Consider the following 23,777-nt stretch of genomic DNA (forward strand, 5'->3'; position numbering starts at 1 on the left):
AGACATGCTGTCAAGAGACCAGACTGTTATGATTAAAAAAATAAGATGCCAGGCAACAGATATTATAGAGAGAGGTATATTATATGAGCGTGGGTGAGCAAGGAAGTGAGAGGGGTACCCCAGAGAGATAGGGAGAGAGAGACAGCAAGAGAGGAAGAGGAGAATAAGAGAGGAACAAGAGAGGAGATGGGTAAGATAATGGAGGAGGGGGAGCAAGAGGGAGAAGTAGGTGGCTTTGTCCTTTTATATACTCTTGTGCAGGGGCTTGCCCAGTGGCAGGTAGGTAATGACATCACAGGTTGCTAGGCAGACTGTGGCAGAATCCTAACACATACTACACAACCAGTCTCACACAAAAGATTAGGGGATGGGGAGTTAAGGACAACTCAGAGTGAGGACAAGAAAGACACAGAGAGAGAGAGAGAGAGAGAGAGAGAGAGAGAGAGAGAGAGAGAGAGAGAGAGGAAGAGAGAGACAGACAGAGAGACAGAGAGAAGAGAGAGAGAGAGAGAGACAGATAGAGATAGGCAGACAGAGAGACCGAGAGACAAAGAGTGACAAGCAGACAGAGAGACAGACAGAGATAGACAGACTGTGAGACAGAGAGGAAAAAGGAGATTGATCTGGGATGGCAGGGATCTTTCAAATGGTTGGTGACTAGAATAACATGGATTCTGGTGCTGAGTCCCTGGGGGCAGGCTCGGGGAGCACCTGATTCCTAACAGAGGGCATCTATAGCATGGGGGTGGGCCGAGGTGGGTGATCCACTTAGACCCTTCTCAAACCAAGAGATACCTTAGACACTCACTGAGAAGAAAGCAGCCACAGCGACAGAATGAGTGGTGACAGAAAGGTGTGGAGGCATGGCTGTGGGGAGTCCAGGACTCAGAGGCTGCGATCAATAACTGATGGCAAGCCTGTGGACATCAGGAAGCAGGCCCAGTGAGTGGACTGAATAGAATGTAGAGGCATGGGTCACTGAACAGGAAAAGTGCAAGGAGCTGCAGGCAACACCACAGTGCCTTTCTTAAATTATAGCACAAGGCAAAACAGAGTACCTACCTGGGAGAAACTCAAAGAGGAAAGTGTGTGTGTGTGTATGTGTGTGTGTATGTGTGTGTGTGTGTGTGTGTGTGTGTGTGTGTGTGTGTGTGTGTGTGTGTGTATACAGCACAAAATTCCTGTGGGAATCAATTCTCTTCTTCTAGTATGTGTGTTCTGCAGATTGAGCTTAATTCATCAAGCTCGGAAGTAGCCACTGTGTAACATGTATGCTAAGCTAATCGGTTTGACAGGCCTCTCACCAGCCCAAAAAGGTTTGCGGATGTGATGTTCTAGCTTACAATCCTTACTCTATGCCCCACCAGAAACACAGGAATTGTAACTTCCTGTTAACCATTTAGTGGAGGATATTTTTGCAGGTGAGTTTACATGTATAGATCTGTACTTTGCAGCTGAATCAGATGGAATCAGATTTTGACAAACTAGATAGCATATTCATATCTTCTCCTCCATTATGATGGACTGAATGTCTGTGTCCCTTCCTGACACATGTGTTGGAATCTTTACCTCCAATTAGATGGTGTTAGGATGTGGGACCCCTGGGAAATAATCAGGTCACATGGTAGATGACTCATGAAGGAGATCAGTGCCTTTACAAATGACCACTCCCATCCTGTTGATGACATAAGAGGATGCAATAAATCAGCCATCTGCAAACCTACAAGAGGGTTTTCACCTGAATCCAACATGAAAGGACTGTGATCTTGGACTTCCCTAGCTCCAGAACTATAAGAAAGAAACTTCTGTTGTTTATAAGCCATCCTGTCTCTGGTACTTTGTTATAGCAGTCCAAGGTAAGACAACAGATAATATTAAAATCTTTATTATGGTCTGTGGCTGCAAACAACCATGTGGGTCTAGGTTACTGTTTCTCCAATATCGTCTGTGGACCATCTGCAGCAGTTACCTGCATAGCAAGAATGGGAAATTCTTGACTCCCTTCCCAGACAGAAGGAAGCAGAATCTATCCAGGTGGGTCCAGAAGTCTACATTGCTAACCAGACTCCCTGCTGGTTTTGCATATTAAGCTTTGGTAATTTTATGTATAGCTGAGAACTATTAGCATACCAGGAAACTGATGTTCAGATTGTAAACTGCTATTGACATATGGATGTCAATTCTGTTTATGAATTCTTTACCTTAAATATAAAAATTACTAATTGCTATCTTCTCCAAAGACCACCTCTATTAACAGAGTGGATTGCTAGTTGGGTAGGGTACCAACCCTACATAATAAGGTCTGTGTAGCACCAGGAGACTTGTGTAGGATTCTACTTTAAAAATCATCTTTTCTTAATGGTCAGTGGGATGAGGTAAAGAATATTCAGGGCAGCTTGGGGTGAGTGGAATCAGCAAGGGTAAAATGGGAAGGAACTCTTGAAGAGTCAGTAGCTGTTTGGGTAAAAAAAAGAAAAGGCTAAATTTGTGGCATTCTAGATGGTTTTATAACAACTTGACATAAGCTAGAGTTATCTGAACAGAGGGACTCTCAACTGAGAAAATGCCTCCATAAGATTCAGGTGTAGAGCATTTTTAAAATTAGTGGTTGATGGGGGAGGACCCAGCCTGTTGCACGTGGTGCCATTTCAGGCCTGGTGGTCCTGGGTTCTCTAAGAAAGCAGGCTGTGCAAGCCAGTAAGCAGCGCCCCTCCATGGCCTCTGCATTAGCTCCTGCCTCCAGGTTCCTGCCCTGCATGAGTTCTTGTGCTGACTTCTTTTGATGATAAAGAGTAATATGGAAGTATAATCCCATTAAGCCCTTTCCTCCCCAAGTTGCTTTGGTCACAGTGTTTCATCACGGCAATAATAACCCTAATAAAAGCAGGTGGGTATAGCTACATAATCTGAACCAAGGAGAAGGTAGTGATAATTACCTGGCTGCTCTATTCTCCAGAGAAATAGATTTTAAGAAATTGTCTAATACAAACCCTAAAATGACATGTAATTTTATTTCCCTGGGCAAATGTTTCCTGGAAAGGAAAAATTCAGTTTGTTCAGAAAGTCAAAAAATACAGTCATGTTCAACAGCAGAGTAGCCAGGCTATCCAGCAGTGGGGCTGTAGTGCTTAAGTTCAGGGTTCCTTGTGCTTTATTAACTCCTGTGGTCGTGTGTCCATGTCAGTAGATAGTGATGTGTAGTGGAATTTTGATGATGAAAGTAGACTTTAACTCAGGCATTTAGAGATTATTTTCCCAACGGAGTTTAGGCAGAAAGACATGTAGGAGACAGAGGGCACCTCTGTGCGACTCTTCACTCTACTATGTCTGTGGTTACAGAGTAAAGGAAGCCACTACGTTGTGTGTTCAGTGTCCAAGTGCTGAAGACTGATTTTTGAGATGTGCTGCTAGTGAAAGACTTACTGCGTCATGTCACTAATACAGATTCAATTTTCTATGCTGACATATTCTTTTGAATAACAATGTCACCTGAATCCCGTATACCTTGCATGTCATAATCTATGAATGTGGATAGACAATCACTGACAATAAATTACTAAGGGAAATAACAATAAGTAGCCAGCTAGATTCACAGTGGGTCTTGTGAGTGGAGTTAATAATATTTATTTCTGACTGTTTTCATTAATACATGCACTAGTATTGATGAGATGTTAATTCTAAAAGGTCTGGTTTATACTGCCCATGCCTATATTTTCTTTCTTTCTTTCTTTCTTTCTTTCTTTCTCTCTCTCTCTCTCTCTCTCTCTCTCTCTCTCTCTCTCTCTCTCTCTCTTTTGGTTTTTTGAGACAGCATTTCTCTATGTCACCTTGGCTACTATGGGCCAGGCTAGCTCTGAACTCAGAGATCCACCTGTCTCTGCCTCCCTGAGTGCTGAGATTACAGGCATGCACCACCTCGCCTAGCTCATGCCAAGATTTCTTATAGAGCAAAAACAGAGTAGGAAATCAGAGGAGATGAGAAGAAACAGATTTGTCTGGACCTTACTCCACCAACAGGAGAGGAGACAGAAATGCTGGGAATCAGAGAACTACCACTGAGCCCAGTTTTGGTTGCAAAACATGGCACAGCCAGAGCCAAAGACTTGCTCCTTGCATGCTAACTTGCTCTTCCTCTATCACAGAAGACAGTCCTTCTAGTGGCAGCAGGCTCAGGGAGAGGCACAAGTGGTTGCTTTCAGCTTCCTTCTACTAGGGAAGAGTAGGTGCTTCCTACTGGCAACTGAGATCTCATAGTGCTTGTTTGTCCAAGACTCAGCTAATTAAGTATACCATTGTTGGGCAGGATCAAGTTTACAAGTGGCACAGTCAGGGCAAACAGAGCAGAGCCCTGTATGTCCATGTCTCTCTAGCATGTTGTAGCCCTCCTGTCTTCTTATTCATGAGGTCTGTGGTAGGCTGACCTGGTTTCCCTCAGGACCATACCCATGAATATACAGGTGAGTAGAAATATTTGGAAGCTATCCTGACACCCAGTAACAGATGATCAACCTGGGGAGACGAGTCAACACTATCACCAGAGTTGAGCCTCTTTAAACCAAGAGCTCCTGGGACGCCAGCATTCTGGTCAGTTAACACAGGTCTTTATAACACAGAATGAAGTTCATGACTTCATTTTCACTGTGCCTACAGAGAAGACAAGTATCCTCACAGATCAGGAGTGGTATTCTGTCTCTGCACTTGACTGTACATGGAATCCATTTTGCTGTTTCATCAGAGTTGCCTTCAGTGGCCATGGGTGGCACTTCTGTGGTAGTCCTATAAGAGAGGCCTTGGAATCCCCCTGGAGGACAGGCATTCACACTTCCCAGACTTTCCTGAGTGAGGAGCTTCCTGTGCATGTAGTTTCTACTTCTCCCCAGCAGCAAATAATGAGATTCTGCCCAAGTCTGGCTGAACTTGTCGCACCAGGATGATTGGAATGAAATTAGGAAACAGCATGTGTTTTTAGAACAAAAATATAAACAAATAAAGGTCAAACTTGCATGTTCAAATCCTTTTTTCCACAAAGCAACTAAATATGCTGATGAAGATCTCACTCACCCCCACTGAGCTGGACACACACTTAAGAGAAAAGCAATGACATTGCCAGAGAGGCTCATGATGATTACATAACTTGCTTTGAAGCTTCAGGCAGTGTGCAGAGTCTACAGATACTCAGTCCTTTCCCTTCTATATAAGTGAAGCAAGCACATTCTGAGGATACATCCCTGCATATTTATCCTCCCCACTCATAATTCCCGCAGCAGTCTTGTCTGGTCAGTGTGCACCTTGATTATATGAACTGGGTTGACTGGGGCACAGGATGTTCACAGACTTACACAAGCTTCACTACGGATGTGTCTGTGAGGATCCCTCTAGGCGAGATTAAGGTTTGGGATGATGGAATGCGAAAAGCAGATGGCTATCCTCTACTCAGAGCAGAGAGGCTGAGTACAAAGGACTCCTCCCACCTCAAGGCCTGAGTTGGAACACTGGTCTTTCTATGCTGTCTTAGTTACTATTCTATTCTTACGAAAGGCATCATGACCAAAGCCACCCCTATAAAAGAAAGCATGCATTTGGAAGTTTGCTTACAGTTTTAGAGGGTTGGTCTGTGATCGTTATGGTGGGAAATAGGGAGGCGTGGTACTGGATTTAGTAGCTAAGAGCTTTACATTCTGATCTGCAAACAGATAGTAGGGATAAGAGGGGACAATGGGCCTGGCATGGGCTTTGGAAACCTCAAAGCCTAACCCCCAGTGACATTCTTCTTTCAACAAGGCCATGCCTCCTAATCCTTCTAATCCTTCTCAAATGGTTCCACCAACTAGGGACCAAGCATTGAAATTAAAATATAGAAGCCATTAAATATATTCAAACCACCTTTGAACTAAGTTGAAAACTCACCTCTTAAAACTGCCAGCTTGCCTGAGTCTCCAGCTCATCATGGCACAGGCCAGTTTGCTATAAACTCTGTGTGTGTGTGTGTGTGTGTGTGTGTGTGTGTGTGTGTGTGTGTGTGTGTGTCCATCTATCCATCTGTATATTATATGACTCTGTCCATCATCCATCCATCCATCCATCCACTTACCTACTTACTCTTCCTCTGCCTTCTATTGATTCTGCTTTTCTTGAGAGACTTGGATAATGCAGTGGATATTAATCTTCCCATTTCAAAGATCCCTGGAAAGGCTTTATCAATCTCAGAAGTCACTTAACTAAGAGCGACAGGCATTTGCTGTGTTTCTTTTTCCCTGCAGCTGTCCAGGCCACCAAAGCCACAGCTCCCCTGCCATACAGCATCTCCCCAGCGCTCTCTGTGGATCAGTCTCTACCTAGCTATCTGCAGATCAGTACAAATGCCGGGTCCCCTGAAGTCAATGTCTATAGGGAGACAGTTCACCTCTTCTCAGGTTTCTCCTTTGGAAACGCATGTTGCCCCTGGTCAAGAATGATTCATTTACCTCTCATATATCTGCATTTTCCATGAAATCAGCCTTTACTATAAACCCTCCAATACCTCTGAGCACAACAGGAAGGACCCTGTCCTCACCCAGAGGAGTCCCAGGCCTGACTAGGTGCAGGATGCTAACATTTTGCAGGGTTGACAACATAATTCATTATCCAAAACAAGTCTCTGGAATGTGAAGAGGCTCAACAGACATTAGCATTAGGACATCAGGTGTGCACGGCATTCTCCCAGAACACGGGAAATATGAACACGCCTGTATTCTTAAATCTTCTTATTTCACACCGAGTCGTTATAGCCACAACCGGAAGCTGCGGAAGCAGAGGGGTCGCATGCTTTGATAACTGTTCCTCTTGTTTTCTTCTTTTCCACCACAAAAATGGTGCACTAAGTTTTATGTTATTGGATTAATGGATATAATTTCAGTAAAAATTTGTATTTATGACAATAGAAATACATCCTTGGCTCTTCAGATTTCCCTCCTTCAGGTTTAAGAACTTTGTTGTTAAATAATAGTAAGTCAAGAAGGGAGTGTCTAAAAAGATTAACCCATTCAAGAAAAGAGGCAGAATCATGCACTGAAGACTTCCATGAAGATGTAGCCTTGACCCTGACTATAGAGCCCTTCAAAAGACTTTAGGAACACTTTGTCTCAGGAAGGGTGGCAACAATAGATTTGCAAGCCACTTTGATGAGAATTTTGTCAGTCTTATTGAAGTTTCCAACAGTGAATACTCCAATTTTTTTACACAGGAGCAAATAAAAACTTAGTGATTTTATGAAAATGATACAAGAAACAAAAATGTATTCCAGGATAGAGAAGACAAGGAGAAAAACCCTTTAAGAACACATGCAGTATTAATAATGATAAGAATACCTTACTGTAGGTCAGTGTGCCTCACTTGTTCCATGGACTACATGCATATGGCTTCCTCCAGGCCAAGATTAGCTATGTACAGTAACTGACCTGAAATCTCATAACAATACACAAACCATTATGAGTAGCCATGCGAGTTCTTTTAATTGCTGTGTGTGTGTGTGTGTGTGTGTGTGTGTGTGTGTGTGTGTGTGTGTGTGTGTGTTCGTGTGCATGCCATAGCACATGAGTGAAGGTCAGAAGACAGTTCTCTCCATGTTGATCTCCGAGACTGAACTCAAGTCATGGACCTTGGCAACTGATCCATATCATTGGCCCATGAACAGCCATTTTTAACACAGGAAAAGTATACCAGAGCCCACTTTTAAATTCTTGGTTTGTATGGACCAACTTTTTATTAATTCTTTGAGAATTTTATAGAATGAATTTTAATGCATTTAATGCATTATATCTTCCCTAACTCCTTCCAGATTCATTCCTATTCACTCAAACTTTGACCTTTAAAAAATACACATTGGTACTGCCTTTATACTCCTAGGTGTGAGGCTCCCACTGGAGCAGAGCCAACCTTCCAGAGCCATTCCCTTAAAGACAACTTACTCTTTCTCTACCAGAAGCCACAGATGATCCTTGTCTCCTCAGGGGTGGGGTCTCATGAGCCCCTTCCCGCTCCATGTTAGAATGTTGACAGGCTTAATTTTATACAGCTCTTAAGCAAATAACCACAGCCACTGTGAGTTCATGAGTACATCACGAGCCGACTTTCCTATTAACCACCTCAAATCTCCATCCCAGCTAAAAACTTTCTTCCATGCAGTTCTAATCTAGTTTTCTGTTCTCATCCTGCCTCCTGGCCTGCCTCTCGGCAACTGTGAACAGTCATATTATTCATGGAGCCTAGCTTTAGAATGGCTAAAGTATTTGAATTTCTTCTGGTAGATGCCAACTCTTCCTGCTTAAAGGACCTGGAGCCTAGTCCCTTTCAGTCAGCTGGGACAGCTACAGAGGGCATACTGCTGAAGGGGGAATGCTGACCAAACCTCACAGGAGCAGGGGTAGGAGTGCATTGGGAGCTGTTTGACCAAAGGGCAGTATTAAGAAGGCTTCAGTGAACCTCATGTTAAAGCACGCTTCTACAATTTGACTGCACAGCTGTTAGCATGATGATTTACATGTGTCAACACTAAACAAATTGTATACTTAAAAATCAATTAATTTTATTGCTTGTTAATTATGCTTTACTTAGAGAATACTTAAATCCCCTCCTCTTTGGTTCCTAACACCCTCTGAGCATCTAAAAGCAAACATCTGTCTCCCTCAAGGCTCCTGCAGGAAGCAGAGGACATTGCCAGATCAGATAACCCTCATGGATTTAATAAACTTTGTTGATTAAGAAACAGACTAGATGCAGGTAATTATAGGAACAGTCCCCAAGAATTGAAAACATTAAATGATATTTGTAACTCTTGCTGCTTTCATGTTGTAGGTCAGCAGTCCAAGGGCACCTCCAGATGGGCTGTGGCTTAGGGGAGCCAAGGAGTGCAGCTTGTCCCTGGACCTGGCAAAGACACTGGAGAGAAAGGAGAATGAACTATTAACTTTACCCTCTTTTCTCCCCCCAGAATCAAACAGTTGTTTCACAATACCCACATTCAACATAAAGCCTTATGAGTGAGGGCCTTGGAGTGTGATGACTAGAGGCAGGAGGCAGCACAGGGATCTAGAAGGCAAACAGAAGGTATCTAGCATGGCCATCTGCTCACCACTCTTGTTTTTTGGTGTTATAGAGCACTGGTAGTTTTCTACCTCTCTACTCTTATCCAATTCTGCATTTGATGAACCAGGGAAATTACTCTTCCTGGAAGATGGGGATTAAGTGGGTGCATGAGTGAGTACATGATTGAATAAGTGAGTGTGTATGTGGGCGAGTAAGTTAGTGAGTGAGTGAGCAGGTGGGTAGGTGGATGGGAGATTGTGTGAGCAATGTATGACTTGTGAATGAGTGAGTGTGTGAATGAGCTAGTGAGTGACAGTCACTATTTAGAAAGACAAAATCAAATACCAAATAAATAGATAAATGATAGATTAGATAGGCAGATAGATGATAGATAGATAGATAGATAGATAGATAGATAGACAGATAAATGACATTTATATATAGAGATAGATGAATAGAGGGAAGAATAAATTGATATGTATATGGTTGATATATAATAGATAAATAGATAGATGAAAAATGAAGAAAGGGTACCATGACCCAGCCACTAAAGACTGTAATAATTCTATGTAACAGCCAGGACATGGCCACAGCAGATGTCTCAGCTCCAACTATGACTTAAATTCCACCATTTCTCTTCTGTTGCTGTGGTTGCCTTCTGCTCAGTTGCTAAGCGTCTGCTAGCCGCTTCCATCTATACCTTTCTCCACATGGCAGTCAGTGGAATCCTTCTGGAAAGCCACTCATATGACTTCTGTCCTCAAACCTTCTCGCCTTTCTATTACTTTTAGACACAAAAAAATCCTTTTTGTGTGGGTGGTGGCACCACAGGACCATCCTTGCCCATCACAGGTAGGTACTCCCTCATCTCAGGCTCAACCTTCCTCGTTGCAATTTTTCCTCTACCCTCTGGGCTATTTGAGGAACATTCCTGGCTTCTGCTTGTTTGTTCCAACATCAAGGCAAATATGGCTCTTACCCACCTTTTCCAGGCTTTCTCCACCGTCATAGGGACTAGTATCCTGGAGAGTTATTTGTTAAATTATGAGAGAGAGAGAGAGAGAGAGAGAGAGAGAGAGAGAGAGAGAGAGAGGAGAAGAGAGGAAGAGAGGGAGAGAGAGACTCCTTTCTCCAGGAAAAACAGGAAAATACTTAGACATCTTATACACAAAGTTGTGGGTTTCAGAGAGCCCTTGAAGCCACCTCAAGTGTGATGGTCAATCCTATGACCTTGACACACCTAGAACATTGGTTCTCAACCTGTGCATCGTGACCCCATGGGGGCGGGGTGTCAAATGACCCTTTTACAGAGTCACCTAAGACTCAGTTATTTCATTATGGTTCATTCATTTGTTTGCTTGTTTTCATACAAGGTTTCTTTATGTAGCTCTAGTTATGTGGACTTGCTTTGTAGACCAAGCTGGCCTGGAACCCACAGAGATCCTCCTGCCTCTGCCTCCTGAGTGCTGAGATTAAAAGTGTGTGCCACCACACCCGGCTACATTATGATTCATAACAGCATCAAAATTACATAACATAGTAATGAAAATACTGTTATGGGTGGGGGGGTCATCACAACAAGAGGAAGTGTGTCAAAAGGTCACAGCATTGGGAAGGTTGAGGGCCACTGGGTCGGAATGACTGTGGACATGCCTATGAGGAAATTTCTACGTGTGTCAATTGAGTGCAAAGACACACCCTACATGTGGGCAGCACCATTCCATGAGCTGAGATCACAGACTAAATAAAAAGGAGAAGATGAACTGAGACCCAGCATGCATCTCTCTCTGCTCCTGACTGCTGACTAAGTAGTGACCAGTTGCCTCATGCTCTTGCAGCTTACATCACAGTGGACTAGCACCCTTAAACTGTGAACCCAAGCCAACCCGTTAGTCCTTAAGTTGCTCAAGTCAGAGTCGGGTATTTTTGTCATAGCATCAAACAACATAAGTAATACTTCATTAATTCCCATTAGTTATTACAGTAAAACCTTATTTAAAATCATAAAGATACACACACGTCTCTTTGTATGCATTTCTCACTTTACAATAAAAGTGAACATGAATGGGAAAAACCTGACACACCTTATAACATCCATTGAGAAATATGTGATTCAATAGCAATCTCCTGACGAGGTCATGATTCTCAGCATAAATCCAGCTTGGTTCCAGAGAAACTTTCTTTAGAGTGGGTCTCTCGAGCTGAGTGAATACTGAAAGCCATAGGGAAAGCTATTACCTGAGGCTAATAGAGTTTGCAAGAAGCAGGCACTGCCGCTAATATCCCCTTTCTGGCCACAGAGATAAGAGCCCTTTCTGGGCAGAGCTTTGTTAGAAGTGAAATTTCTCACCCCTGCCACAGATAAGCTGTCCCTGGCTGCTGGAAGCGATCCTGAGCTTCTCGCCTTAACAAGTTATGAATAGAGCCCCACATGTCACTGACTCAGGGAGCTTAGTGTCATTTCTTTCCTGACTCTTGGTTTCCTGTTTCTGAATCTGCCCTGGGTCGCAATGCTAAGGTAGTGATGATTCTCAATTGACCTCCCTGTGCCACACTGTGTGCTGGTTATTTATCTTATGCTTAGTGGGTAGCTATCAGGCAGGGTCCTCTCTCTGTACTCTCACAAGAGGAGCCATGCCAGTGTCTGCATCACACAGAGGTCTGCATAATGCATGCTTCAGGCTGGACACGTGAACTATGGGGGACATCGGGACAGGAAATAGCAGTTATGATGACAGCATGAATGCTGCAGAGCACAGCTTACCTAATGATATAATCAAAACCAGGCGTGTCTCCACAGGGACCCCCAAGCCCACCATGCTGCCTGAGAATCACATCCCTGCTGCCCATCATCACCACAGCAAGCCCAGCAGAACAGATTGCCCTTTCTTTTTGTTCCTGCAAAACATTCTGTCCTGCCCTGTGTTCAAGGGCCTGGTGCTTGTCTCTTCCCTCATCTCATCTCCTTCAGAGGCCTCTATGCCTCACCTCACAGTGAATATCCAACCTGGCATCCTGCTTCCCAGGGTACAAGGGAGCAGACACAGCATGAACTCATGCGTGGAGATCACAACCCAATGCACTACAGGTTCCGCCATCTTTTTCAGTAGTGAGTTTTAGTAAGCCAACATCAGTACTACATCCTTGTCAGTCATGCTGTATTTTGCTTTTATTTTTACCAACCTTAGCATTAGTTGGAGACACTCAACATCAGAGAATATTTTCATTTTTTTTTTTACCCACAGGGCCCACCTCCTCAGGCCAGAAGTATATGGATAATACTTAGTCCTAAGACAGGATGTCCTCAGTCTATGAAGTAGACTGATTTTGGTGAGGAACCAAATCTTAAAACTTGGTTTCCTTCTCCAATCTGTCATTGGTTGTTATGATCTAGGTAATTATTTCCAACAATTAAGAGTCACACTCAGCAACCCTAAAAGTCTTCCACTGTCTGCATGGAACCTTCCAGGTCTGAGAACTAAGGAGAGGAGGAGTCTCTTCCAGTTCTGCTCCTCTCTGTCCCACACTGTCTTCATCTCGCATTGTGCTGATGCTGGATCCTTCGGGGTCTACATAAGAAGCCGAGTAAGCAGTAGAGCCACCCAGACTCACCTCAGCTGCTGGCTTCCACTCTTTTTTCTGGCCACTCTGGATGGGGCCAAGAAATTGCCCTATAAGAAGAAACTGCATCCGAGAGATGACTCAGAAGGACTTGGGGTGTTCATACCAGAGAAAACCCAGTACACTTGGGCATCTACAAATAGCCTAATATGACCAGAACAGAGGATTATATAATAAAAGTGAAAGATGGGACAGGGAGACCTAACAGTAAAAGACATGTCATGAAGAACCTGTGGCACGCACTAAGGGATCACTTGGTATGTGCAGCCTCCCACCCCTGGTTCCCAGTGGTCTTGTTCCCATGTGCCGTGTTACCCACCCAGGCTCCCACTATAAATGTTTCTCCCTCTTCTAAACTCTGGAAATGTTTCATCAGCAGGGCTGGTGCTATCAAGGCTCCTGCTTTGTCCTTAGCCTGCTAAAAAGTTCCATCAGTAGCCAATGACATGTCCCCAGTGTCCTTTGATAGATGAGCTTTGATTATGTGAGTCACACCAATAGACAGAGAGCAGGGTGACTATGCCTTATGCAATTTGAATATTTGTGATTTCTCCCTCCATAAAACAGCCTAGTTTATCCAGGAAGAGAGCAACCTCATACCCAGCATCTGGGAGAGAAGGACAAAAGAGGAAGGTGGACAAGGTAGGTAGGGGTGGAGTGGGGGAGAGGCATGAAGGAGAGGTAGAGTAGGAGAGAGGACAAAGAAGAGAGGCGGAGTGGAGGAGAGGGGCAACAGAGAGAGATGGAGAAGGCAGGTAGAAAGTGGCAGCCACAACTTTCTTCTGGAATTAAACAATAAAATGTCGTAGAAACTGCAATGCCCAAAAGAATGGGAAAGTCTTGCTGCTGCTTTTTACTAAGTCAAAGAGATTACTCAAAAGATACAATTGGAAAAAAACATAGATGTTATTAAGGAGACACACAGATTATTAGAATTCACATTTAAGTATTTAAGTGTTGACTTCTTTGGAGGCTGGGGGAATGGTTTGGCAGGTAAACCGCTTGCCCTACAGACATGAGGGCCTGAAGTCAGGTTTGGTGTCATGTACTTATCCTCGTGCTGGGAAACCAGAGATAAAGGGTGACTGGGGTAATGTGCCAGCCTCAACACTCAGCAAGTTCCAAGCCAATGGAAGACACTGTCAAGATATAGAAACATCTTTGGAACAACATCCAAAGTTGACTGCTGGACTTATGGACAGATGTATGTACATGCATGCCTATATATACATGTGTAGCTACTTGTGCTCACATGTGTGTGCACACACATGAACATACCCTCCCCCCCACACAATATTGAACATTTCCATTCAAAATTTTGTGTGTATCTTAGTGAGCATATCCTGGTGTTACCTAATGTTCTGTTTTGTGAAATTAATTAGAGCCATCCATTTTATTTACATTACTGTTTTGCTAAGACAACTCCTGAGAGTTATGTATTTCATGTTTCATTTTCTAATTTGTTAATGGTGTGTATGTCTTAAGTGTCTTTTGTCCTCTTTATAAAATTGGCATTGTTTTCTTAGTTATTTGAGCTAAATGTTTTATTATCATTGTGCCTTAATAATAAAAAACAAGATTATGAGCTTGTAAACTACACATTTCTCAAGTGTTTCTGAATAATGTCCTCAATGCTGTTTTTACACAGTGAACGATGTTTTGAATTCCCTATTTGATCCAGAAGTTGCGTAAGGAGCATTTCCATATTTTATAATTTCAGATGATAAAGACATCACTTCGTCCTTTTGTCATTGCTATTTTAATTTACTCTCATCTGAATTATTCCTGTCTATTCATCTCTTAGCTGACAAGAATATTATTTTAATTCCCAGCATAATGTCTAAGTGATTTCTTTGTGAGCACTTTTTGACGTCTACCATGTTAACCGTTCTTCCCGCTCCTGGCTTTCTGAAGGTGCACACAAAATCACCACAAATTTAGCAAATTAAAACAAGAACCATCAATCATCTCATAGTGGGTCAGAGGTCTGGCATATAACTCAACCAAGGCCTCTGCGTGGTCCCGCTAGCCACAATCTGGAGGAGCTGAGTACCATCTGAGGCCCACCATGCTCACCAAGACTACTAGGTGTTAAATGAATGAGTCACCCATTGGGATTGTTTGCTAAGGCAGGAGAAAACTCTAGGAAGCACCCCAACCACTTTACCTCCCTGTTGATTAATTAAAAACAACTGATTGAGAACTTTAACCATTTCTTCAAAATACCTTCCGCTTTGCTATCCACACGACCTAATCTGAGGAGTGACAGCAGCCTATCCTGGCACTCCAGCTGAGGGGTTTGCCAACTTTCCCCATTTCCACTGCAACAGGTCTTTGCCTTTTCGCTGGTGCCAATTTGAAGTACATTTCTAGATCCTTCTAAAGGTATAGACTTCATACATCTTCCTAGACACTGATGAAGAGGCCGAAGCCCGCCTTCTGCAGCCTAGGCTGACAAACACATCTTCTCCCAGGCTTCCAGATCATCACCAGCCTTACTGATCTCATGTGCATCATGGAGGAGAATGTAGGCTTCACCTTACTCTTTCCTCATCACCTCTGACAGCTGATGTCTGCCCACAGACCAATGCTGCTGCCAGCTTCATAATTTGGTGGCATGTCGGTAAGGTGTATGTGGTCACACCTGTCACTTACTATGTTTGCACAGAGCTTGGAATATGACTATGTGGTAAGACCCTTGCCCTAACCTGGAAACCACATGAAACACAAAGAAACAACAACCAAGTAGAAGCACAGGGCCAACCCCTGGATGATGATGCTTCAAGAGGTCTCTGTAGTTCTATTTCGTGTTCCATTGGTCCCCCGCATTAAGTCTATAGGTGTAAAGGTGACATAATAACCTTGGAAATGAGCTGACTATCCAAATGGCTCCATGGGGCCCAACCCTGTACACTGAGGCTAAGGAGTCATTGTTAGTGTTCAAGCCCAGAGCAGTCCCTACCCATGAAAACTGTGTTCATATAGAGTGACAGGAGCATATGTAGAAAATATTAGACATTTTAATCACTCCGAGCACAAAATAATTTTAACAACAACTTTTTTTCTGTATCCAGATATTTTATTTAAATAGTTGTTTTAAATACACATGAATTGATATTCTAAATATGCAGCATGGAATGAAAGATGGGTTAACAGTCATGTATTGTTCATAAGAATACACTTCATTTCTAAGAATAGCAAAGACTCAAAGTGACTGTGTTATAATGTTCCATAAAGAGAATCCAAAGGTAAGGGCAAGTAGCTGTATATATAAGCAGATAGGACAATAAAAGCAATATGGAGCTAAAAGTAGTCATTATATAATGACTAAACTATTGTTAGTGATAATATCAGTCTGTATAGCAGGTTAGCAATAATGAATGGGTGCACCTAATATCAAAATAGTTTACCATGCCAAACAAATTTGGTCAGCGGAAAATATAATATATCATGCCAAAACTGTAGAATAAAGTATCACCTTCTCAATAAATGTAGATATAACCTCTGATAATATTCAGCATCCTTTACTAAATGAAAATAACAACAAACATTATTTTTATACTCTAAAATAAGCATATTCCTTTGTACAGTTGTCAGATATATTGGGCCAGAAGACCAAAGAAGCTGCTCCAACATTATAGAGAGTTTTGGGTGACTGTTCGGGTAGCAAACTGTCTCTGTCATCTTCTCATCTGGAAAGCTACTAACCTGCACTCCCAGCATACTCAGGTAATCAAGTTTATTCCTTCCCAAGTCTCTGATGGAGTTGAAGACCAGGTAGATTAGTTTTACAATGGAGCTTAGTTGTTTAGGGGTTAAGAAGTTTTTAGGTCTAGATAGATGTTTTAAGTTGATAATGACAAGATGTTATGGAGGTTGATCTACATTCAGAATTTTAGAAGCACCAAGATAGGAAAGATGTTTTCTTCAAGGCTGTCAAATACAAATAGCCAAAACACTAAGAATGTAACATTTATATAATTCCTGATTGTGTCATGGCTCTTCTTGCTATAGGTAGTTTATTGTATACACGTGTAATAATATAAATGTATATGTAAAAATAACTTTTGACTTTTCTCCCGAGTAATGGCAGATTTGGTCAATCATATTGAACTACTCATAAAAAATATATGAAACAGTTTAAAATAATGGGATTTTTTTGTTCTTTTTAAAAAGCCAGTTAAAGACATTGGAAACTTATAAGAAAGTTTAAAAATAAAATACCTATCAGATCAAGATTATTAACAAAGAGAAACAAGAGATTATATTCAAGATTGAGAGCCATTTTCCTTTGGAAATTTGGTTAAAATTGACAAAAGTGGCTAAAAGGGTCAAGGGTGAGATGGTGTCACTGACCAGCTCAGAGAACCAGTGTAACCAGACTGGGTAACAGAGGGGACAGAACCTCTCACCAGCACAGATGTGTGGTGGGATCAGGCTGAGTATCAGTGTCCATGAGCTTTCATGGACAAGGTCCTCACTCCCTTGGCAGAATGCCAGTGAGTGGTCCCAAGAGTAAGGAAGTACACATAAGTCCTCTATGTAGGAAGAGAATGGTCTATTAGTCCAAAATAATTTATACAAACAATATCCCAAATCAGCAGAAAAGGACGGACCAAGCATAGAACGCCGAAACATCCAGATATTAGAGCAATCAGACACATATTTCAAAATGATTAGAATCATCATGTTTGAGAATGCTAAAGCAAATAAACACACACAAAAAAGACTGAGGGTGCTGGGAGGAAACTAAAATACCATGACAGTGACATGGCCAATTTTTAATAAAAGAAACAAATAGAAAATATTCAAATTAAAAATATTATTACCAAAATTACAAACTCAATGAGTATGATTAGCAGCTGATTAGTCACACAGAAGAGAGAATTAGTCAACATAAAAAAGAAGAAACAAATTAAGCAAAATAAAATTTGGATGAGTCCAGGATGTAGGAATCCCCAGAGACAAAAGAGAGAATATAACCAAAATCAATATTTGGAAACATAATTGAAGATATTTTTTTTAAAAAACTGACAAAAGATATTAAGCAAGATTCAAGGATCTCTGAGAACTCAAGCAGAGTGCATACAAAGCGCTTGTGTCCACTGTGGTCTAACCTCCAGCAAAAGCAGAGGGAAGAAAGCCAAGAAAAATGTTCCAATGAGAGGTGAAAAGATGACTTAGGAAACTTAAATGTTCGACTGACAACTCCAGAAAAGAAGCAAAAACAAGAATCAATGGACTAACATCCTTAAATACTTTTTTTAAAAGGGGAGGGCTTCCAGTCTGAAGATTTCTATTGTACAAAACCACTCCTCCACAATGAAGGGGAAATGAAGAAACAGCTAGGGAAACTATGCTGATCACAGCAACCGTGGGCAATGAAAACACTGAGATCACCTTCCACATAAAGCCATCCCAAATGCACGCTTAAGTCTTCAGAGAGGCATAAAAAGAAGCAGATTAGAACTATATAGATTAGTCTTTCTGTACAGATAAAAATGTCCAAACAATTAAAGGAACACACTTTTGGAAGAGAAAAAACTAGAAGAACACCTCAGTTAGTTTTATGTAAGGTCACCATAACCTGACTTCCAAAACAAGGACTGAGTGAGAAAATAATAGGTTTGTGTGCTGTTTAATATTGATACAAAATTCCTAAATAATCAACGGGAAAATTCAGGTGATATTTAAAATTGATACTGTAGTGCCACCAAGTCATCTTTATTCAGAATGCAAGGTTGCTTTAATACAGATGTATTAATTAATACATAGTGATGGTTTATCATTAACTGGTTGGTCTACATCAATACTAAAGTTCTGTTTTGAAAAAAAAAAGTCTCTTACAAGAGCAAGAAAAGGTATTTTTGACAACACACAACTATCAAAAGACACTTGTCCATTGTACAGGGAAGGAATACAGATCGGTGAAAGACAGTGACATAGAAAATGGTGCTGGGGAGAATGGAGAGCACAGCGGCCCCACCTGCTCCCCTCAGTCCTGCACAGATGTCCACTGATGGTGAGTTACAAACACGTACTTTTTCAAAATCAGAACTTTCCTATCCTCCTAATCTTTTTTCCAGACCCTTCTAGTCCATCTGGCCTTTTAGCATTCTCCATAGGAAGCCCTTCTTCCTCCAGCTGTTTCCCCCTTTCCAGACTGTTAATGTGAGACCCTGGAAGACGACTTTCGCTAACCAGCTAGGCTCTATCCCCCAACACTGCCAAATCCAGCCTTCTCATCATTTGAGATCTGGGACATACACATTGCTCATCTATGTTTACACTTGGGGAGTTCCAAGGGTAGCCCTAGGGTTTCTTCCTCCCTCATCCAGGAGAACACTTTTGCCTTGGTAACATGAAGTTTTGAGAAGTCCTCCATGAATATCTTCTTATCTCAGAGTCTTACCACAGACTTTAAAGGTCTAGTATGCTCCCAAGTAAGTTGTGGGTGGTATTTGTCATCTATGGCAAGAATCCAAGACTTCTGCCTTAGCCTTCTTGACAGAATGGCTGGGGTGACCACTGGGAAAGCCACTCGTTGCAAAGGGAAATCATGGAAAGTTACTTGCTATGCCACACGTTTTCCCAAAAATAGGACTTTCTGTGCTAGTTAGGGTTTTGTCACCTAATAGAAGCCAGAGCATCTGGGAAAAGGAAATCTCAGCTGAGAAAGTGTCTCCATCCTGATTAATGATTATTAGACATGCGATTAGATTCTATCTGGTGGGCCAGGTCTAACCTAACTCCAAGGCTGGTGGCTCTGTGGAGCTGAGCCACCTTTGCTCCGCAGCATACCTCCATCTGTGTTTAGCTCCCAGATCGGATTCCACTCAACTAGTGTCCTGGTGGCTTACCGTTTAGTTCACGGATTGAACAGAACCTCTGATCCAGACTTATTGGATATTTTCTTGACAATAATGACTAGCATCCCAAGAATTGCATATCAACTGCCTTTGTTCAAGTTAAAAGGAACTTTGAAATGTCCCTTACCACCTCCATGGTAGAGATGTAGTCCTCCCAGCTCTGTTCCCAGAGGCCTTCCACATATGGGGAGGGGAGTGGTATCTTATTCATCCTTTGTTTTCTCTCCCATAGTTGCACACCATCCTGTAGCACGTGGCATGAAGAAAGGACCCCAAGTTTCTTGCTGCGGCAGCTCTTTACCTATCTACTACACACAATAACTGCCTTTCTACTTGGCATTCTCGCCTCTTTGCTTGCTGAAATCACACATTCTCAGGTGACTTTAGTATCCCAGAGAGAGGGTCACTTGTGTCGTATTCAAGGCAAATAAGCTCCACATTCGCTCTGTAATGAAGTTGTCAGTCATCAGTTACACAATGGCCTTTGGCTCCCTCCTTCTCCAACAATTTACAGTTAGTAGGTTCTTAATAAATACTCCGAGTCCCATTCAAGACAAATAAACCACATGGTAATGAGCTTCTCAAATAACAGGAGTCCTTGATTTCACCTGACCTTGATGCAACTCACAATACGAACTCCAAGCCACAATCGGTGTCTGCTGCTGCTGCAGGCTAATGCCTAGAAACAGTTCACCATCCAAGGGAAGGGTCCCTACCTGGGCATGTTTGGGTGGGTGTGAGCCCATATGTGTATCTCAACCTTGTTAACCTGCGACTGGGGTGGGAGAAAAATGAGTTTTGTGCATGCAGTTCAGTCTATTGCTTCAAACATGCCGAATGATAATTAGCTTTGATTTTTACATCTATTCATAATGATAGCGGAGGGCAAGGCACAACAGGAAGGGGGCTGCGAGCTTTCCACTTAGCAATTAATTCTATTATTAAATGCTAAGAAAAAAATAAGTGCCTGCCAGCTGTAGCTTTATTGTGTTTTCCCAGAAATAATAATGAGAAGGCTCTGAAAGTATATGATTTCTTTTTCTTTTTCGTTTTCTCCCCCACCCTGGAGAAGAAGACAGTTCATGGCTAGCTGCTCCTGTGTGAAAATGGAAGGACTCTTTTTAGGGAAATTGACTTGAACAGGGTGTTGAAAGGAAGGAAGTGGGGCTGGCCATGCAGCTTAGATGGCAGAGTGCCTTCCTGGATGCATGAAGCCCTGGGTTTGATTTCTAGTGCCACAGAACAGGTCACGATGCGCAATAGCCCTTGTCTGTAATCACAGAGGTGGAGGAGCCTCAAAGAGAAGTTCAATACTTCTAAACTACAACATAGAAAACTCTAGGGAAGACACATGAACTGCATCTTGCAAGGAAAGAAAGGGGCAGCGGCCTGATAGCACTAGTGTCTGGATTTGGGCAGAGATGTTAATCATCAAGTAAGCCAATAGTCACTGGGTGTCTTCCTCTAGTACCTCCCCTGGCCATCAGCAAGTTCTTCATGAATAGGAAATGAGCCTGACCCAGCCTGGGTTTTGTCCTCTGTAATTCCCACCAACACATGATGCAGATGGTTCATGAGGCTTCTCAGTCTATCCCACAGGGCAACAGGCTGTGTCCTTCTCCTGCTCAGAGGTGAGTACTAGTGTCATCAATACTTGTGTCCCAAGTCAGAATTGGCCACCCATCCTCAGTAAGGCAATTACAAGAACAAAATTAAAAATGAAAACTAGAAAAGATTTTATTCAATGTGGTCATGTGGAGTAGAGGGGTAAAGATACCCAGTGAAACCCCTAACTCTTTAGGGTTTGAACTGAGATTAAAGTTTAAATAGAGGAGCAGGGATGTGCACACCCAAGTGGTCCCTGTCAAGCTGTGCTTTCACTTACCAATGACTCTTCATTGCCTGGGCTTCAGTCTCATCCTATAAGGTGGTTTGACAGATTGATAGAACTGTGTGAAATCTCTTTCTTGGACACAAGCTCCCCATGTGGCTGGTGCTTTTCCCTTCTCCCAGCATGAGATTCCTGGGGGAAATTCCCATTTCTTTGAGGTCCATCATTTCAACAGCCTGATAGGGTGGGAGGCACAAGTGTCTCTTTCAGATCAGAGAGCATGAGCAAGTACCCAGAGATTTTTATGAACATTGCTTCTGTTTGTCTGGCATAAAAAGAAAATATCAGCATATTGACTCCAGGGTTGGGCTTAAGGCTAATTCAAACTACACTTCTCACATCCATCAGCGGTGTGACCTTGAGATTGTCCCAGCATCACCCAAATCTCAGTTCTCCAAATATGGAGACTAGGTGCAGCAATGCCTATCTCATGGAGATATTAAGGAAATTAAATATTACATAGAACACTGTCTTCTTCACTCTAAGCTGTTTATTCTTTTGAGATCTTGTGCTGCTGTCACATTTTTGAAACCAGGCTTGTGATGAACCAACCTGAACTTCTTTATGCTTCTTCATCCTTGTTTGGGAGACTGGCTCCATGGATGACACTCAAAAGCCATCATCAGGGCAGAACCTTGGGCAGCCACACAAGTCTCCCATCCAATAGAATTTCTTTCTCCAGTTGGCTGGATTCAGTGCCAATCAGGACAGCTTATACAGGGATCCAGAGTATCTGCATGGAGAGATTGCTCTGCAGACACATGGAGCTAGGTTTGGAATTTCCAGAATGTATGCAAAATTCTTGGAATGGTTACATCCCCCTGTGACCTCAATACTGTGCGGGGAACATGGAGACAAGCAGGTGTCTGGGACTTGCTGGACATGAGCCTATCTGAAAACATAAGCTCTGGGTTCAGGAGGAGACCCCTTCTCAAAGGAATAAGGCAGAGAGTGATGGAATACCTCACAGCCTCTCAGACGTCAATATGGACACCCAACACACACATGGGCATGGCACATGTATACACACGTGCTATCACTTCTCTCGGGGTCCAGTAAAACCCATGCTCCTCCAATCATCCCCCCACCCCTTGATCCTGCTATAATTGTCAACATATCTGTTCAACAGAATGTGTCCTTCTAAGCTAGAGTTGAAGTCCCCAACTTCTGTTCTGGCACTAGGAAAAGCATTTTACATTTTGTTCTTAACTCAAGTTGTATGACTTTGTGGGCGAGATGGGGTTACCCTGCATGCTGTCATGACTTCACTGTCCCCTTGGCCTCTGCTCTGAACAATGCAGACTAGGTGCCACCCTGTCAGCTCCATCTGAAACTGTGACACACCTGGGGCCAGCCCTAGGCAGACCACAGGAGCCTCTCCCCAGGGTGTGGAAATCAACTGGTTTGTCATAATGGTGCTCTATAAATGACTGCTGCTGCCCAAGTCTCTCTCTCTCTAATGCCACTCAGCGGAAGCAACTGAACCTTCAAAAGTCAATTTGTTGATGCTCTTCCCCTGTGCTGAATCTGTCAGCATCATATCGAGCCACTCCCCACAAGGTCCCATGCTTTTCTTCAAACAGTCCCCAGATGTTCACAGCTATGTCTCTTTACAAAAACGCAGCCAGATGTGGTGGAAATCACATACTTGAAAACTGTACTTTGGAGGCAGAAGCAGAAAAATCAACTTAGGTATGGGCCAGCCTGGTCTACATAGGAAGTTGTAGGCCAGCCAAGTTGACATATTAAGACTCAGCTCCCTACAATCAAATCAACAAATGCTTTCTGTGCTTGGATTATCTATGCTAGAGATCCTCAAAGAGAGATCTATTGACCAGTGAAATACAGTCAGAAGCCTTTCGTCAGAGGAAAGGCACAGTTGTCCAGATGGAAGTCTTTCTCTTCAGTCTGGATGATGGTTCCCTGTGGATGAAGGCAGCTCATGGTGCTTAGGGAAAAGTCTGAGGCTCAGGACAGTGGGGCAGGGCAACTGTGATGCAGGCCTCTGAACTAAGTTGGCTTTTTTGGATTCTTATGTCCTGAGAAAATATACCTCACTGTGTGCATGACCCAGTGGCACTTGGGTTTTCAGTCACTTACAGCGATGAGCTCACCCAGCAGGCCCAGGATGGTGCACCTTCCTCTCAACAGGCATGTTGTCACTCATTCACCAGACAGTCACCAAGTACTTGACAATCTTGGAGCAGTGAGCAAGCGCAAGCCAGACCTCCAGGGAGGGTCACTACTCACCCTGTGAAGAAATGCATAACACAGAGTGTATACTGCTCTTCCAGATGACCCAAGTTCCATCCCCAGCACTCATACCAGGAAAC

The 23,777-nt window shown here is 42.8% G+C and overlaps 1 long non-coding RNA gene across 1 annotated transcript; it reads right to left on the reverse strand.

The window, feature by feature from the left end:
- Nucleotides 1-8,577: 8,577 nt before the first annotated feature.
- Nucleotides 8,578-22,203, reverse strand: LOC311603016. Its single transcript, XR_014780924.1, has 3 exons — nucleotides 21,997-22,203; nucleotides 11,148-11,275; nucleotides 8,578-8,916 (listed from the first exon to the last, which is right to left on the reverse strand). It is a non-coding gene; the product is annotated as an uncharacterized lncRNA (long non-coding RNA).
- Between the last annotated feature and the right edge of the window lie 1,574 nt (nucleotides 22,204-23,777).

The sequence above is a fragment of the Acomys minous genome, assembly GCF_964271855.1.
Source record: "Acomys minous genome assembly, chromosome: 8".
Taxonomy (NCBI): Eukaryota; Metazoa; Chordata; class Mammalia; order Rodentia; family Muridae; genus Acomys; species Acomys minous.